This window comes from Phalangium opilio, unplaced genomic scaffold (assembly GCF_054372755.1).
Source record: "Phalangium opilio isolate 3A_F unplaced genomic scaffold, DU_Popi_V2 ptg000118l_1, whole genome shotgun sequence".
Lineage (NCBI taxonomy): Eukaryota > Metazoa > Arthropoda > Arachnida > Opiliones > Phalangiidae > Phalangium > Phalangium opilio.
In genome coordinates, this window is record NW_028324211.1 from 1,187,167 (window position 1) to 1,205,853 (window position 18,687).

Sequence of the window (18,687 nt, forward strand, 5' to 3'; positions counted from 1 at the left end):
ACCATACCAAAATTTCCCACTATGTGGGAAAATACCCACACATTATCAACTCTGCTTTAAAAAGTTACAATAAGCACCCTTTCGAGACATGTCCTTAACAAACCCGCTTATAGTACGATCAGGGAGAATTGATGTAAGCTGTAGTTGAAATATCATCATGTCCGACCTTCGGCACTGAATAGTCTTACCATTGTTTGAAACTAGAGAGAGAAATAGGTGAGTAGCATTAATCATGTCCTGAACTATGAGAATGAACAGTATGACGGTTTTCTGAAGTACACTAGACATTACATCAATTAGCGTAACCACTAGTAAAAATCTTACTGTCCCTACTGAATGTTCCGCCATTGTTTTAAAATATTCCACTGCGAAGCATGTTGGGCACAATTGGGGGGAACCTTTTAAAACGCAATGCCATACACGTACTCTCTGAAAAGTAATTAATGTAATAATAAAATGTTTTGGGGGAATGGAATTGTGCCCGAAAACCCGAGATAAGTAAATTTTTGAAATTGATTACCAGTAAAATAAGTTATTTCAACGGAAAACGGTAATGGAACGTTGTTTTTTCTTAAACATGCATTTAAGTTTCAATTAAAAAGAAAAAATAATATGTGACTTTAAGTCAAGTGATAACCTTCGTCTTTTCGATACTTGTCTTGGTTCTAATCAAAACTTTTTGATTAATTAAGGGTTGATCACACACTATCTCCCTCAAAACTAACAAGGAAGTGATCTCTGATGCCAAGGAACTTGCTTCCATTTTCGGCGATCACTTCTCTAGAATTTCCACTTACAGAACTACTTCGAACAGTTCCTACGTCGCTCAGAGCTCTAACCTACCTTACCACTAGCTTTCCTGCTTACAAATAACGCAACAGGATATTGCTAAGGCATTACTGAAACTTCCCAATAAGCTTTCTACGGCTTTCAACAATATTCCAGCTATTATTATCCAAGGTTGCGGTAATGTCCTACTTCCCGCTCTAGAGCATATTTTCAATGTTTCGATTTGGAGGGAAGTATTTCCCAAAATATGGAATAGGGCAATGGTAGTACCAATATTTAAATCTGGTGCTGCCTGCGATATTAAGAACTGTCGTTCAATCTCACTACTATGCACATTGGAAAAGTTGTTCGACTTAGTTGTTCACTCAAAATTTCAGGCGTGGTTTCAGCTCTTCCCTGACGTGCTGTTGCGGGCTAGAAATATCTGGGATTTGAAACTTGCCGTTGGGGGCTGGAAATATCTGGGATTTGATACCTGCCATGGGGCTGGAAATATCTGGGATTTGATACCTGCCGTTGGGTTGGAAATATCTGGGATTTGATACCTGTCGTTGGGTTGGAAATATCTGGAATTTGATACCTGCCGTTGGGGGATTCTTATATCTTGGATATGATCACCCGTTGATTGTGGCTTCTAATATCTGGGATTTGATCACCTGCCGTTGGTGGCTTCTAATATCTGGGATTTGATCACCTGCCGATGGGGGCTTCTAATATCTAGGATTTGATCACCTGCCGTTGGTGGCTTCTAATATCTGGGATTTGATCACCTGCCGTTGGGGGCTTCTAATATCTAGGATTTGATCACCTGCCGTTGGTGGCCTCTAATATCTGGGATTTGATCACCTACCGTGTGTGGCTTCTAATAGCTGGGATTTGATCACCTGCCGTTGGTGGCTTCTAATATCTGGGATTTGATCACCTGCCGTTGGGGGCTTCTAATATCTGGGATTTGATCACCTGCCGTTGGTGGCTTCTAATATCTGGGATTTGATCACCTGCCGTTGGGGGCTTCTAATATCTGGGATTTGATCACCTGCCGTTGGTGGCTTCTAATATCTGGGATTTGATCACCTGCCGTTGGGGGCTTCTAATATCTAGGATTTGATCACCTGCCGTTGGTGGCCTCTAATATCTGGGATTTGATCACCTACCGTTTGTGGCTTCTAATAGCTGGGATTTGATCACCTGCCGTTGGTGGCTTCTAATATCTGGGATTTGATCACCTGCCGTTGGGGGCTTCTGAAATCTGGGATTTGAACACCTGCGGTTGGTGGCTTCTAATATCTGGGATTTGATCACCTACCGTTGGTGGCTTCTAATAGCTGGGATTTGAAACATGCCGTTGGGGGCTAGGAATATCTGAGATTTGAAAGCTGCCATGGGGCTGGAAATATCTGGGATTTGATACCTGCCGTTGGGTTGGAAATATCTGGGATTTGATACCTGTCGTTGGGTTGGAAATATCTGGAATTTGATACCTGCCGTTGGGGGATTCTTATATCTTGGATATGATCACCCGTTGATTGTGGCTTCTAATATCTGGGATTTGATCACCTGCCGTTGGCGGCTTCTAATATCTGGGATTTGATCACCTGCCGTTGGTGGCTTCTAATATCTGGGATTTGATCACCTGCCGATGGGGGCTTCTAATATCTAGGATTTGATCACCTGCCGTTGGTGGCTTCTAATATCTGGGATTTGATCACCTGCCGTTGGGGGCTTCTAATATCTAGGATTTGATCACCTGCCGTTGGTGACCTCTAATATCTGGGATTTGATCACCTACCGTTTGTGGCTTCTAATAGCTGGGATTTGATCACCTGCCGTTGGTGGCTTCTAATATCTGGGATTTGATCACCTGCCGTTGGGGGCTTCTGAAATCTGGGATTTGAACACCTGCGGTTGGTGGCTTCTAATATCTAGGATTTGATCACCTACCGTTTGTGGCTTCTAATAGCTGGGATTTGATCACCTACCGTTGGTGGCTTCTAATAGCTGGGATTTGAAACCTGCCGTTGGGGGCTAGGAATAACTGAGAATTGAAACATGCCGTTGGGTGCTTTGAACATCTGCGATTTGATACCTGCCGCTGGGGGCTGTGAATATCTGGGATTTGAAACCTGCCGTTGGGGGCTGTTGATATCTGAGATTTGAAACATGCGAGTTGGGGGCTGTGAATATCTGGGATTTGATCACCTGCCGTTGGTGGCATCTCATATCTGGGATTTGATAACCTACCGTTTGTGGCTTCAAATAGCTGGGATTTGATACCTGCCGTTGGGGGCTTCTGAAATCTGGGATTTGAACAATTGCGGTTGGTGGCTTCTAATATCTGGGATTTGATCACCTACCGTTGGTGGCTTCTAATAGCTGGGATTTGAAACATGCCGTTGGGGGCTAGGAATATCTGAGATTTGAAAGCTGCTGTTAAGTACTGTGAATATCTGAGATTTGAAACATGCCTTTGGCACTGGGAATATCTGACACTTGAAACGTGCCGTCGGGGGCTGTGAATATCTTGGATTTGATACCTGCCGTTGGGGGCTGTGAATATCTTGGATTTGATACCTGCCGTTGGGGGCTGTGAATATCTGGGATTTGATACCTGACGTTGGGGGCTGTGAATATCTGGGATTTGATACCTGCCGTTGGGGGCTGTGAATATCAGGGATTTGATACCTGCCGTTGGGGGCTGGGAATATAAGGGATTTGATATCTGCCGTTGGGGGCTTGTAGCGAAGTTGTGCGACGATAAAATATTCGCTTAGCATATTGCTAAGATCGCGATTAAAAGGGTTAGGGAAAACCTCACTACAAAGAGGAATAAATATAAATACTTGGTCCGGGCTCGTTACCCTTACTTTCTCTAGCGGGGTAGCGTATAAAAATTAAAATAATAATGGTCAGTATGTGTCTAGGGGATTTTTATAGAGGGAATAATAAACGACATTGAGAGTTACCAAGGTCATAACATTTAATCGTAATCAATCTCTAACAAATTAATAATCACTAAAATATTAAGCATGCACGCGATAAAGAAAATAAAAATATTCATGCACAATGAAATAATAAATTTATAAAAATAAAATGGTCATGACCCATTCTTGGATTTCTCGTTAAGCGAGATAAATTAAAATATTGTATCTCGTTAGGCGAGATACTCTATACGAATTCGTAATAATAAAAAAATAAAGAAATGCATTAAATTTTTGTAACGTTACGGTTTTGGCCATAGTTCGAGGTGGGGTACACCGACGTCGATAAACACGAACAAAGAGCTTTCAATGGTCCATGACGCGTCCGCAGAGAAGACGGAAGGCGCGACTCGTGAGTACGAACGCCGAAAATGTCCGACGACAGTTTATTAAAGTTTTATCCTAACGTACCGCGCCCGAACTTAGTAATTAACGGCCGGTTAGGGCATCATTGTTTCTGGGTAGCTCCAAGGGGCAGCATTTCCAGTGGCTGGAGCATCAGCTGGTAATTCGGGACGGGCAGCGTTTCCTCAGGAAGGTCAGGATACGAGTCTTGCTTTTCAGAAGCCATGGTCGAGCTTTTATAGCCGGCAGGCGGTAGGCTTTTCAGTGCCATGAAGAAAATGACGTGGTGTGGCGCTCTCAGATAGAGTTCGGGGTTTTCGGGGGTTTCACCCTCGCGCCTGGTGACGTGGTGGCGACGGCTTGACAGCGTCGCGTTGGCGGGGTATCCCCGCTCTCGGACCGTTCGCGATGTCGGTAAATTACCGTGGGGTGAACCCCAGTCCGCGCGCGTTCTTAAAATCTATTTACACTAAGTTATACTACAACTATACATTATATACAAAACATAAAAATAAGAAAGACATCGAAAAATAAAAATACCTGGCAACTCTCAATAAGCGAGGGGTAAATAACCTAAAAGGGATGAAGCGAGGGGAACGCTATTTTTCCCAGATAGAGAAGTTCAGAGAACTAGATGGCCGGGGCTTCTTGTGGCCACAAAGAAGCCGGGTTTTAAAGGGTTTTGGGGAAAGCTTCTGAATCGGCAACCAACGCCAGCATTGGGATTGACCTTTTCAGATGTTTCCCCGGGAAATTTATTATTTTCGGTTTAAATATATCAAGTGTTGGAAATTTTCTTTAAGGGATAGTGAATAAAATAAAGGGATAGTGGGGAAATATAAATAATTCAGATTTTATCGTTACAGGCTGGGAATATCAGGGATTTGATACCCACCGTTGGGGGCTGCGAATATCTAGTTTTTGATTCCTGCCGTTGGGGGCTGTGAATATCTAGGATTTGATCACCAGCCGTTGGTGGCTTCTAAAATCTTGGAATTTATCACCTGGCGTTGGTGGCTTCTTATATCCAGGATTTGATCACCTGCCGTTGGTGGCTTCTAAAATCTTGGAATTTATCACCTTCCGTTGGTGGCTTCTAAAATCTCGGAATTTATCCACTGCCGTTGGTGGCTTCTAATATCTGGGATTTGATACCTGCCTTTGGATCTGGGACTATCTGAGACTTCAAACGTGCCGTTGGGGGCTCCTTATAGCTTCGATTTGGAAGCTGCTGTTGGGGGCTGCTTGTATCTTAGATTTGAAACGTGCTGTTGGGGGCTGCTTATATCTTAGATTTGAAACGTTGTTGGGGGCTGCTAATATCAGACATTTGGAACCTGCTGTTTGGGGCTTCTAATATCTTGTATTTGAAACCTGCCGTTGGGGGCTGCATATATCCTCGATTTGATACCTGCCGTTGGGGACTGCTAATATCTGGGATTTGAAACATGCCGTTGGGGGTTGTGAATAACTGGGATTTGATACCTGCCGCTGGGGGCTGTGAATATCTGGGATTTGATCACCTGCCGTTGGTGGCATCTCATATCTGGGATTTGATCACCTACCGTTTGTGGCTTCAAATAGCTGGAATTTGATACCTGTCGTTGGGGGCTTCTGAAATCTGGGATTTGAACACCTGCGGTTGGTGGCTTCTAATATCTGGGATTTGATCACCTACCGTTGGTGGCTTCTCATAGCTGGAATTTGAAACTTGCCGTTGGGGGCTAGGAATATCTGAGATTTGAAAGCTGCTGTTAAGGGCTGTGAATATCTGAGATTTGAAACATGCCTTTGGCGCTGGGAATATCTGAGACTTGAAACATGCCTTTGGCGCTGGGAATATCTGAGACTTGAAACGTGCCGTTGGGGGCTGTGAATATCTTGGATTTGATACCTGCCGTTGGGGTCTGTGAATATCAGGGATTTGATACCTGCCGTTGGGGGCTGTGAATATCAGGGATTTGTTGTTTTCATTTACAATTTCTTCCCAAGGCTTTTATTTTAATATTTCCCATTTTATAGCAGAAAGTTTACAGAACTGTTGATAGGTTGGATTCTGGCCAGAACCAAGGGCTTGCCTGTGGCGGCTAAACTCATTTTCAAGAGGATCTTGGTTAAAGTTAGCAGTTAGGATGAACTTTGCCCCTTTTGATAGCAAAAATGGAATAATTTCTAACATGGCTTTTGCTACAAATAAGATTTTTAAATTTAATATATCAGTTATAGTAAGTCAGATCAGTAGTCAATGTAAAGCTGTATCACGAACTTGTTTGTTTCAATCCAAAAAATGTTTCCTGACTAAGTAACATTTTTTTTCTTTCTTGAGGTTTGAACGGCTAACCCATTCTATTTTTTCTGTTTAGCACATCGTCTTCCCAATCATTAAGATACTTGAGGAAATCATTTTTCAGCCACTGTTAAAAAATAAAACGTTTGAAATAAAATAACATATAAATTATCAAGTTTACTTTTAAAAATTTTCTTACTGTTAGTCTTGGGTCATCTGGTCTTTCAAATGCTTTCGCCCAAGAATTACGCGAATAATGTCCATCTTTGAAGTTTTTACCATTCATACAGTCAAACCAGTGGTTAAAGGTTCTCAGAAATAGTGTCGTTTCTGAAGCCGATTCACCAAACTCTTGCTCGAATGCGTTTGCTACTGACTCGTTCAGTACCTGAGTAGCTAATCTGACCTTCATTTTAGCTTGGGATTGCGGATAAACGTGGTCATCACTTAATTTATGCGCTTTTTTCAGAGTTGATCGGCTTCGCTCAAGCTCATATAACTTCATGATCGTAGTCCACACTAGATTTTGGCCATTTTTAAACATAAACCGGATTTTGCACCCATCTCTACTAATTAAAAGACAACTCCGAACAGTTTTGATTAAATGTGGGGGGTCAAATATAAAATAAATGAACCGCTCTTCATCAAAAGCTTGAATATTAGGACACTTATAAGATTCTCCTCCTCGTTCATGTTTGGTGAAAACCTTTTGATTTGTGGAGGCCCCATCTCCAATAACGGAAATTATTTTGAAGCCCTTAAGTTCAAGCAGGGCAATAGCTCGCCATACGAGAAATTTTCAGTTGGAAAATGAGCCAGAGGAAGCTTTATATTCAAAGTCGTTCCTCGAACCATAAATGCTAATACATGTGTGGCCATCGGTTTTTCTTTTCTATCAAATAACTCTTGACAATTTTATCAATTTTATCAAATGGATCACTTATTTTAGTGTAGCCAATTAAATCTCCTGATTTTTTGTTGTAAATTAAATCTTCTTTTATCTTCATCTCGTCTATCAGTAACGAAAAATATTTTTGGTGGTCTTTGAGCGGGTCTATCTTAATTTCAGATGCAAGTTTCTTAAACATGGCTGGTTGGAAGTTTGGTTTCCTTCCCACATCAGGGAACTTAGTAAAGTTGAATAACTTGGTAAATGAAGAATGCCGGACGACTCTAGAGAATTGTATAAAGTTGGTGATTTGTGATACATGTATTAACACCAATGAACTACCAGTGGATGCCATCGCCTAGTTTTTTTACTTAATAATTTGCTCATTTTCAGCTGAGTTCCTAAGAAAAGCTTTAGAAAGTCCAGGTCTTCAGTAGTTTGATTAAAATTTTTGCTAAGAACATCCAATGGCCAATCGTCAGCTTTTTCACCAGTCAACTCTCCCGTTTTCATAATTAAACGACGTATCTTTCTCTCTTTTCTGCCTAGTTTAACCTTGACCTTTTTTAGCTCTGTTTTAGTCTTTCTCAGTTCACGTATTAGTTCATCATTAGTTAGGTTTTAAACGATGATATTCTCCTTTTTCCCTTTTTGTTTCGAAACATCTCGCAACGAAAGAAACTTCGTAACTTGATGCAGCTTCCACATCTCTTCATTTGTGGAAACATGTCTGATGGAATTAGTAAACCAACAATTTACAGCATTAGGAACGGTTTTCAGTTTATAAATATCTTTATACGCTTCTTCTTGATTACCGGAACACACCTTGAGTTCATCAAGCTTTTTCAATAACTTTGACAAATCTTCTGGGCAATTCATTTTTGTGGGGATTTCCGGTAATAGTACGTGCTCTTTTATGGTATGATTCAAAATTCGAAGGGTTAACATAAAGTCTAAGTTTATAGTAATGGAAACTAGCACCGATCCTATTTCGTGGTTAATTTTTGACATCGTTAAACCGCCAGAATCAAAGACAATAGACCAATCCTTGGGGAAGTCATATGACTTAAACATATCTTTAACAACATTTATACTAATAACTATTTCTTCATGGGCAAAATACTCCATAGGGTTTGAAATGTCTAACATCATGCTATTTGCAACATATGGTTTAACTTGGTTATCTTCTAACTCAACTAACAGCAGTAACCGACTAATTAGACCACGGGGAGTCCGGAAAAAATAGTAAAAAAACTCAAGTTAGTCCGAAAATTTTAAATTTTTTGAAAATTTTAAAATTGCATGTACTTACCGCTATAGACTAAACGCATTATGCACTCAATCTTTCAAAATATGCCGGGAGGAGGGCAGCTATAAGAACTTTAAGGACTCGCAACGGAAGTATAGCTATGGAATTTTTAAGACCTACTGAATTTAGCAAAACCATTAATTTTTAGTACTGTGATCGTAAAGTAATCTGAGAAATTTTCAAAATATTGCGTAAAAAAAAATTAGAAATGCCAAAAATGGCGAAAATTACAATAGCGATATTTAAGTTTCTAAAAATAGCATTAAACTTTTGGGAAGTATTTAAAAGTTAACTAGGCCTAATCGTGAACAGAAATTTTGGAAAAGGTGGTAAATTACCTAATAAGTAACCTAACCTAACCTAACCTTACCTTTAATACCTTTGAAATATGTGGTATTCCTTCCCCGCTGAAACTCTCACTGAATCCGCTGGCCGCCCTTAAACGCCTCCCCTCGATTCGCGCCTCTTCGCGCCTCGCAGGTTGCCATGGAAACGAGAACTTACTGAGCAGAGACTCGTTGATTTTCAACGTGATTAGACGTGTTTTTTTAAAGAGGCTTTCTTGAGAGATAATTATTACTGCTGTCAAATTATATTTTCTGGGGTTTATTAGGTTTAATTTCTAAATGGCTCATGCTAATTTGGAAAACGAGGCGTATGAAAACCCAAATTTTGGGAATGAGGAAAATGTTTTTAAAATGGTTTCCTTGAAGAATTGGGGAGGTTTTTTTTCCCGGGATGGATGATGGCCTAAAGGCGAGGTCAGAGTGGGATGTCATTGCCCTAGTACTTTCTTTGGAGCTTGTCCCGCGTCTTGAATCCTTCAATGAAGGAAAGACACCTTGCGGATGTGGGAATAAAAACGATGATGGGGAATTAAATGGATTTTTTGTTGGGGTTGGCAATGCCCAAAGCCGATTTGGCTATTCGATAAGATGTTCCGCAGCCCAGTCTCGCGCTAACAAGCACAAGGCCTTAAAAGCATCCAAAAAAGGTACCAGCAGAGTATTTGGCGGTCGATTACACGAAGGTTTTCGTCCCCTCAAAAAACACCTGGTTTTACAATCAAAACCTGTTGGTTACCGACAATCTCTTCCTTGTGTTCCTGTGGGTTTCCAAAATGAGCGTATCTGACGCTATAATCCACAGTGAATGTGCCAGCCATACCGTCGTGGACTACATTTCCATGTGTCGCTAGGTGACTGAGATTGTCATTTCGAACAGGGCCGACAAGGTGCAGATAGAGCTCGGAATTTGTATAACTTCTGTTGCTTAGGTACGATCTCTTGAATATCAATCAGATCTATCCATTCAAATAATTTACGCCTATTTATATTTTCCAAAAGCCTTATTCGAAACCAAAACCATAAATGTGTAATTTTGGATTCGTAAAGGAGTTGACATAATCTTTTGCGTACGTTTTTACGAACACATTAATTAACAGATAAAATAATTAAATAATAATCTGCAATTTAAGTAGGTGTATATAGTTTGATAAAAAAACCAGCAACCTTATCCAATCCGATTTTGCAATACAATTTTTTATTCAAAGTTAAGTTAATGCTTTGTAGTTATCCCTTTTTAACCGTTCCTTAATCCGTTATCTGCAAGCTGATGCATTAACACGGATTTTCAACTGTCAGTTTATAATGATATGGCGGGTCACTCGGGTGGTCGTGGACGGTGGTACTAGTGTTTCGGAGTATGAGTGCATGTAGACCCTGGTTAATGGCTATAGGTTGTTCTTCAGAACTCGGTTTACCCGAATTATCGCAACCTGACGTTGCACAAACGTGATGTGACTGTTGGCGGCATTTCAACATCTGTGTGTGATAAGTAAGTACCAACATCTTATTTGATGTATATTATGTGCAAAAATAGTAACTATTTCTTACGAAAGTGCGTCTTATACCCTAGGATCCAAGACCAACTTAAGCACTGGGAACTTAAAATACCACGTTGAGAAGAAACATCCCAAATATATTACTAATCGCGACTATAAATGGTGAGTTGCAATAGCTTATACCTATAGATGAATAGAAATCATACTTTTATATACAGGAGAAATCCATGTCCATGTGCATAAACAGGTTTAAAAAAAGACGTCAGACTTCAAATATGGCAATTTTTTCAACAGCCCGCATATTATCTTCACCTGTTTTTCCGTTTCCGTGGTATCCGTTTTGAGGGTTGTTTTGTTCCTGCAAAAGCGCCTTCAATGTCGCTGTTTATCAGGATCTCATATCTCTTGATCATGCTTCTTGAGCTAATTTTAAGGTGTGTTCTTTCCCTAGTAGCATTTTCTATCCGTTTTGTAGTCGGATTATTGTGGGTGCAGGCGGTTAGTTGTCCGAATTGGTTAATTGTCGGTAAACGTCTTCAAACCACCTTAAGCCAAATACACGACTCAAAACACGACGAGGAATGCACCTTGCCTACTGAATGGCTCTGACATGAATTATTGTAGAACGACAGTCCGATAATTCTTTCGGGCCGTATGATCAGGTTTATTGTCGGCCCGACTAGTTTTCTACTGGGTTCGGTCGAACTGAGTGCAAAACGTCCTAGAACCTGGCGCCTACAATATTTAATTACAAATATACGGGCACCCCAACATAGGTCCCTAAAACAAGGAAAATGTTTCAAACTTGCAGTAATATGTATTAGCCTGCCCATCTTGTTTAGAAGAGAAAGAAGTCTTTGGAAGATGTTAAAACACTGTAACACTTTCATTTAGCTTCATTTTACCTACTCAAGCACACTGCAATCCAATTCTTTCTCCAATATAAAGGTTCAATAACATTGTAGCGAGAGGCGAAAAACGTGACGCTGCTCTTTATAACTACTAGCAAAGGCGCGGTTATAACAAAGACTAGTTTGCAGTGGCCCGCTGTAGCGCAAAAGGTAATATCGAAGTGCTGTATTTCTTCTAAATCAAAAGGCCAGGATGATGTCTTGCTTCACGTCACGGACTATTTCCTTATTTTAAGGGTCAAGGACTTTCTCGTCTCGTTTTAATGAAAATTAAACTAAACTTGACGTACGATGTTCTTTCTACTGTGTTTAATATGTCTGATACCAGTTGCCGTAGATACTTTAAACAAACAGTATTTATTGTTGCTGATGTTTTTAAGTGCGCAATCAACTAGCCCTCTAGGGAAGAAATCATTAATTGCATGCCGAAATGTTTTAAAGGCTTTGAAAAAACTGTGGTGCTATTGGAATGTATCAAAATTACAATAGAAAAACCTAAATGCCTTAAATGTAAAATCTTGTCTCATAAAAAGGGTAACTATATGGTTAAAATTTTTGTCGGCGTATCTCCTGCTGGTTTGATTACATTTTTGAGTAGAGCTTATGGAGGAAGAGCATCTGACAAATTTTTACTTTTCACAGTAAAGTATTGGACAAGTTAACACACTATGTTGACGCATGCATGGTAGATAAAGGATTAAAAATAGAGAACGAATGTTTAGAAAAAGGAATTGAAATTTTTATTCCACCATTTCTGAAAAAGTCTAAACAGTTTGCAGAAACGAAATCACTCAAAAATAGCAAAAGCAAGGGTGCACGCAGAGAGAGCGATAAAAAGATTAAATATTTTTCAATCTTTAATGAAACTCTAGATTGGGAGATGACGTATTTCATTAACCCTTTGTTTTTAATTGCAGCTGGTATTGTAAATATGTCATCACCAATGTAAATTAGATGAAGTTGCATTTTAATAAAATGGATATTTGGTTTTTGAAAAAATTTAAGTGACTCAGTTTTACAATTTCATCACATTAATTTATGTAGCAAAAAGAATAATTTTAACCAATTCCAAAAAAATATCTTTTTTACTACAGTGACTAGTATGTTTTTGTAATTTTTGCTATAAGTGACCATGTGACATTGTTCCAAACTTTGAAGTGCTATCCCCAACTGAATCCGTCCATTAATAACCTTTGTTTTTTCTTAAAAAATTACTTTATTATTTTCTCCTTCCGTTTTTAAATATGGAATCTCCTTAAGTTCAATTAACTCAGGGATTGAAATGGTGGCTCCTTTAGTGGGACACTATTTCCAATAACAAAGTATGTTTACTGATGTCGTGTCATTTCCTAATTGAGAATTTTGGTGCACCTAGAAATTTAACTTTTTAAAAAAATTTCAGTTTATAGTGGCCAGCTGAAGGTTTGCAATGCGGCCTATCTTTGTTATGAAGAGCCATAGCAGAACATGAAGCTCTGACTAAATGTTTCTCTGTTGGTGCCTTATGCACAGGCTTGACTTCTTTAAAATGGGAAAACTCTTGAAATAGTATTGGTTCATGAGATTTTTACTATTCACTATAAGTTTATCCCAAATCAGTTGCAGTTACATCCTCACGAGATTCTACACCATTATTTTTAAGTAGCAAAACAGCTAAACAGTGTTTACATTTTCTGATTAATCCTGCAGCACAAGAAGACTCAATAGTGAATTCTCCTTTCCATCAGAGGTTTCAAAGGTTAACGGTAATAGTATATGCCCTGCACCTACTTTACTCATTGTAAAGGCACCCACCTGTAAACAAGCCACATGCTTAGTGTGGCCATTATTATTATTATTATTCATCTTCATCTTTCAATTGACACATTATTTCATAAGGCTGAGCCCCCTGAAAATCACTTTTTTTTAAACCATCGCTCTCTACGATTGTTAGGCCTCGGTCGTCTCTACTTAGTATGCTGCATAATATGACGTGCTTGCACTTATAAAAATATTCTCCTGACCTTCCATTAGACATCGTTTTCAATCTCCTTCGTTGTAATCCGCGTATTTATAAAATCCAAACAATGATATCTTAAACTTGTCTACTTTTTAAATACTTTATTCTTATAATTGCGCAATTATTGTTATTGATAAACACATCGTACACCGTTGAAGCGGCCATTTTGAAAACCCTACAGCACCCTTACATTCAGTGTCGATACTCGATAGAGAATTAGTTCAGTTCAGATTTTTACCGTTCGTAACCAGATCCTAGTCAAGGACTGTAGAACTGGTTGAACCGAAGTGAACCAAACATTGCAGAAAAATTAGCCCAAGACAAGATTGGGCCAGAGTTCACCTCGTGGATTCACTTTCACGGTTCACCCATCAAATTTGACCAGAAGAACCCTATTTACTTCTGATTTAACCCTCATTTCCGTCCGTATGTTCCGTTGTCCAGTCAAGGACTTTGCGCCGGTTAAAGGTGATCTTCAAGGAAGTTTTATTAATCTTGATTACATTTAAAGCCGTATTTAGGCTTCTCACTTTGCAGGCCTTGGCCTTCGGTGGTTACTAAATAACGTATTATTAGTTTTTGTTATCCATTTTTGTACATAAACTGTACTAATAACTTTCACTTTCATTATGGTATTTTTTCATATAGTAAGAGTATTTCTCATTTTTTATATTATTTAATAGCTTTTTATGTATATTTCAATTAGAGTATCTCATTATTTAGACGTGATTTTTATTTATTTTTGTATATCAAATAAATCTGGATGTACTTTGGATTCGCAGTTCTGCGTGTGAATCGTGTACCCAATTATTTCGTATATTTTGCAGATACAAAGTGTTTGTGTGAATAGTATATCTTTGTGATTTAAATGAGTTCTGTGTGAACCAATCTATTAAATATCTTTGTGATTCCAAAGTGTTCTGCGTGAACCACTATATTGGATATCTTTACGATACCAAAGTCTTCTGTGAGAAAACCTTAATTGGATATCGTTACGATAACTAATTCTTCTAATTGGATTCAATATTTAAAATGGTTTATCAAAAGAGAGCTAAGAGACAAAAAAACCAACAAGGTTGGTTAAAACGGACTCACGGAGTTAAGCTTTGAAAAAAAAGAAGCTAAACAACTTGTGAATATGAAATACTACTTTTTATCATGCCCCGTGCTAAATTTGCGGTAACGTGAAGATTAACAATATAATATGTTGTAACGGGGAGCCCGTTACAAGGGATTATTACAAAGGTTAAAATGTTAATGAATGATGTGATTGCATAGTTTCGCTTAAATACCAGTAACTAAATCAAATACCTAAACAATTCATAGCAATTCTAACAAATAAACAAACGGCAATGAGAACTCAGGAAATAGCGAACGTAACCCTCTTTTTTTTGTTCCTGGGAGGAATGTCGAGCTAGGGTTTTTTGAAAACCTTACAGCTCCGAAGAATATAGAGATAAATATGGGGCCTTATAAGTAGAGGTAATTTTTAAGTGCCGACTTAAATTGAACAATAGATTTTATTGATATAATCTCACGAGGAAGTGAATTCCAAATGGGAACCGTTTTACAGAAAGAAGAGTGCTTTAGCTGGTTTTTACAGCCATGTCTATGAAATAATTTTTGACCGTGACCCCTTGTGGGAGCAATAGAGGAGGCAAGAGAAAAATAAGTTTGATTAGGGGGTTTAGGATTATAAACAAGCTTAAGAGGTCAAACTATTTTCGACGCGTTGTGAGGGAAGACCAACCTAGAATAGATAGTCGAACTTCCCTTGATAGGTGTCGCAGTCTAGGTGGGATACGTGAGAGACAACCCTGGATTCTGTCTAGATTAATAATATTAGTAGCTGAATGGGGGTTCCATATTTGGCAATCAAATTCAAGAATGGAACGAATATAACTTGTCTAAAGTCTAGTAAGAAGGTCAGTTGTGATTCCCGAAAAGTTTGCTTTAATAGTGGCTATCAAGCCATGAGCACGACAACAGATTTTTTTAATATGGGAATGGAATTTTAGGTTCTGGGCTATTTGAACACCTAAGTCACGACATTCATTGACACGTTTTACATTTTGGCCGGAAAGAAAATAAGGGGACGGTAAAGTTAAATCTGACGGGGAATTTTGCAAGGTAAGGACTAACGATATAGATTCATTAAAGAATAGACCTTTACGAGACGACCAAACCTCAAGCTTAAGTATATCTGATTATTTGTGACCCCGTAAGCTTGTAGTTTACCAAGGAGTCTACGGTAGGGGACTGAGTCGAATGCCTTGGCTATATCCAGATAAATTATATCAACTCTTTTGGATTGTTCTATAGCTTCTATTTAGGTGAAAAGGGCTGAAAGTAGATTAGATTCTACTGATTTGTCATTTAGAAAACCATGTTGGAAATTGTTAAAGCGGGGGCGAATTTGGGAAAGTAGGGAGGAGTATAAACATTTCTCAAAAACTTTGCAGACTGCCGAGGTCAAACTGATTGGGCGATAATTTATCCCGTGACATTTACTTTCCTTACCCTTATAAATGGGGGTAACATGGGCTGTGCGCCAGTCGTTAGGAAGGAACCCAGTAGTTAGGGAGGTACAAAGAAGGTAATAGAGGGGAAACATAGGCTTGAAGCACAATTTTTACGCAGACGCTTGGGGATCCCATCAGGTCCTGAGGCACATTTTATATCTAACTTGCGTAGGATCGCACGAATTTCATTAGGATGCGACCTGGGAACCTATTCTTTAACTGCATTTGGATCGTTCCTAATCCAAATGATTTGGATTTGGGGTCGATTCATCCCCAAATGACACTAATCGGTATTCTGTAACTCCAAATCCCTTTTCATTTAGTTCAAACCCTATCCAAACATTTGGCCAGCCAAATGGCCGGCCAAATCGTCATTTGTATAGCTCTTTTCGCCTTTTTCACCCCGTTTGTGGCCGCCAATTTTTTTAAGGGGAAAAAATGTGAGCGTGGGTTCATTTTCGTTGTCGTTTTCCTATTTTTCGAGGATTTGCTTATGGGTGGATTTTAAATATAATATAAAGTAGGTTTCAAGCTTAAATATAAGCCTAGTGTCATAATTTTCCACCTTTTTATTGTCCCACAATCTATTTCTAAACTTGGCACCTTTTAAGGCAGTGAAATTGCGCTAAGCTTTGGCTTACCGTTAATTTTTGCCAGTTAAAAAAATGTTTGCCTCTCGTTGCCCGTTACTTCGCCTTCTCGTCGTATTTTTAAAGTTTGGACTTTGAAAGTGGTGCTTTGTTTTCTTAAATTTAACTGAATTGTATAAGATTTCAATATTAGAATTGCGATAAACGTCGGTATTTACGAATTCAAGGGACGCGCCTTGCATTTGAATTTCGTTCCCTCGAAACTACCCCCTTTAACGGGCCGGAGGCTTATTCTTTATCGCCCTCTGTCAGCCCCGAAAACAGCTGTAGTGAGAAATGTTATTTACTAAAAATGTATGCGATCAGTGTGTTGTTTTGCATTTTAATGCTACTAATCGTGGTGCGCGTCGAGATTTACGAATCCAACGTGTGTTGCGAAATGAAAATCAAGGGTGGATACTATATCATCTACGATTTAAAGAGAATTGGACGGCGACAGTCAAGCAAAACGGTATTAGGCCTTGGCAAAAGTTGACTGAGCTATGGTAAGCCTTTGTCAGATTATCACATGTCAATGATATAAGAAATTGACCCTCGGATATGCTGTGATGAGATGAATGAATGAATGAATTGTTTATTGTATATTACAACAGTACAATCTACCTGATAGGTAATATACATCTTAAATTAAATAATAATATAAATAAAAAGGAAATTAAGTTCTTTCTAATGAAACAGAAAGCGTCAAATTAAAAGTTTTTAAGATTCAAAATACGATCAAACGAATTAATATTGGAGAAAATCACGTTGTAAGTTTTCATAATACGGTTCAATGGGTTTTTTTCAAGATTGATATAAAACAGTAAATAATTACTTGTATTTCTTTGTGGAATGTTAAACTTGTTCAGAAATTTTACATCGAATATGTTTATTTTTCTATTAATGATTTTTGTCAAGAAAATAATATCTATTTTTGAAATTACTAGTGATAATCTGTCCAGTTTAAGAGACTGCAGTAATTCATCATAGTGATACGATTTGAATTTTGCGAAAGAAGTCTTGTATTACAAAATGAACTTTCTTTGTACAGATTCTAGTTTCTCTATGTTAGTTTTACAAGTCTGACTGTAACCAGAAATATATTACTTTACACGAAGTTCACTTCTCCCTACCTCGCGCCGGCCATCATCTATGAAGTATTTTTACAGGCTAGAAACGGTACCGTTTCTCCCGAACAGCGAGGCAGAGAGGTGAAAATAAAAACACTTGAGTCGCGTAGTGAGAAAAATGTGCTTTTTTTACAATCGTATCATGGTTGTATCTTATGCAGCGGCTTCTCACTTGCGCGAAATACAGTTGAATCCCGCCGTTTCTAGGAAACGTCAGATTATCTTGGCAGTGGCCATTTATCACAGTTCTCTCTCGAGAGAAAAAATTTTTCTCTTCGCGACTAGCGCGCGTCGGGAGGGGGAAAAAATTCACGCCTCTTCACTCTTGCAAAGTTTTTTTCGGGTTTTCTCTTCATAGATGATGTCCACGGTACTAACCATTATTGAAGTGAACTTCGTGTAAGGTAATATATTTCTGCTGTAACTTAAAGACAGCGCCAGTTCTGCTTACCAAAAGTGGCCCACTTGGCACTCGCATCCAAGTTGCCATCCGGGCTTCAGTCGTGCATACCAGACTTCTCACCCATTTAAATTTTGAGAATAGGTTGAGGTCTTTTCGACCCCAAGGCCTATAATCATTCGCTTTACCGGATGAGACTGCTTTCTCCGAGTGCCAGCTATCCTGAGCGAAACTTCGGAGGGAACCAGCTTTTAGATGGATCGATTAGAATTTCGCCCCTATGCCCAGGTCTGACGATCGATTTGCACGTCAGAATCGCTGCGGACCTCCACCAGAGTTTCCTCTGGCTTCGTCCTGCCCAGGCATATTTCACCATCTTTCGGGTTCAAACGTGTACGCTCTTGCTCCGCCCCGTCGACGAGGCATCCGGCCGAACCGGTCTTCACTTTCATTTCGCCTTTGGGCCTATTCTAGACCCAATGACATGTTAGACTCCTTGGTCCGTGTTTCAAGACGGGTCGACTGGGTTACCGACCTACTCGCTGCTGACCACCTGAGCATCGACGAGTGCGAACGGAAACCAGCGGAGATCACCGGCAGCCGCTCACGCAAAGGTGAAACGACAAACCGAACGAGAACACCTGTCCCACCGTTTC

The 18,687-nt window shown here is 39.3% G+C and overlaps 1 protein-coding gene across 1 annotated transcript in view; it reads right to left on the reverse strand.

The window, feature by feature from the left end:
• The window catches only part of LOC149623018 (uncharacterized), a 232,295-nt gene that overhangs the window by 81,388 nt on the left and 132,220 nt on the right, over positions 1-18,687 (reverse strand). The window lies entirely within an intron of this gene.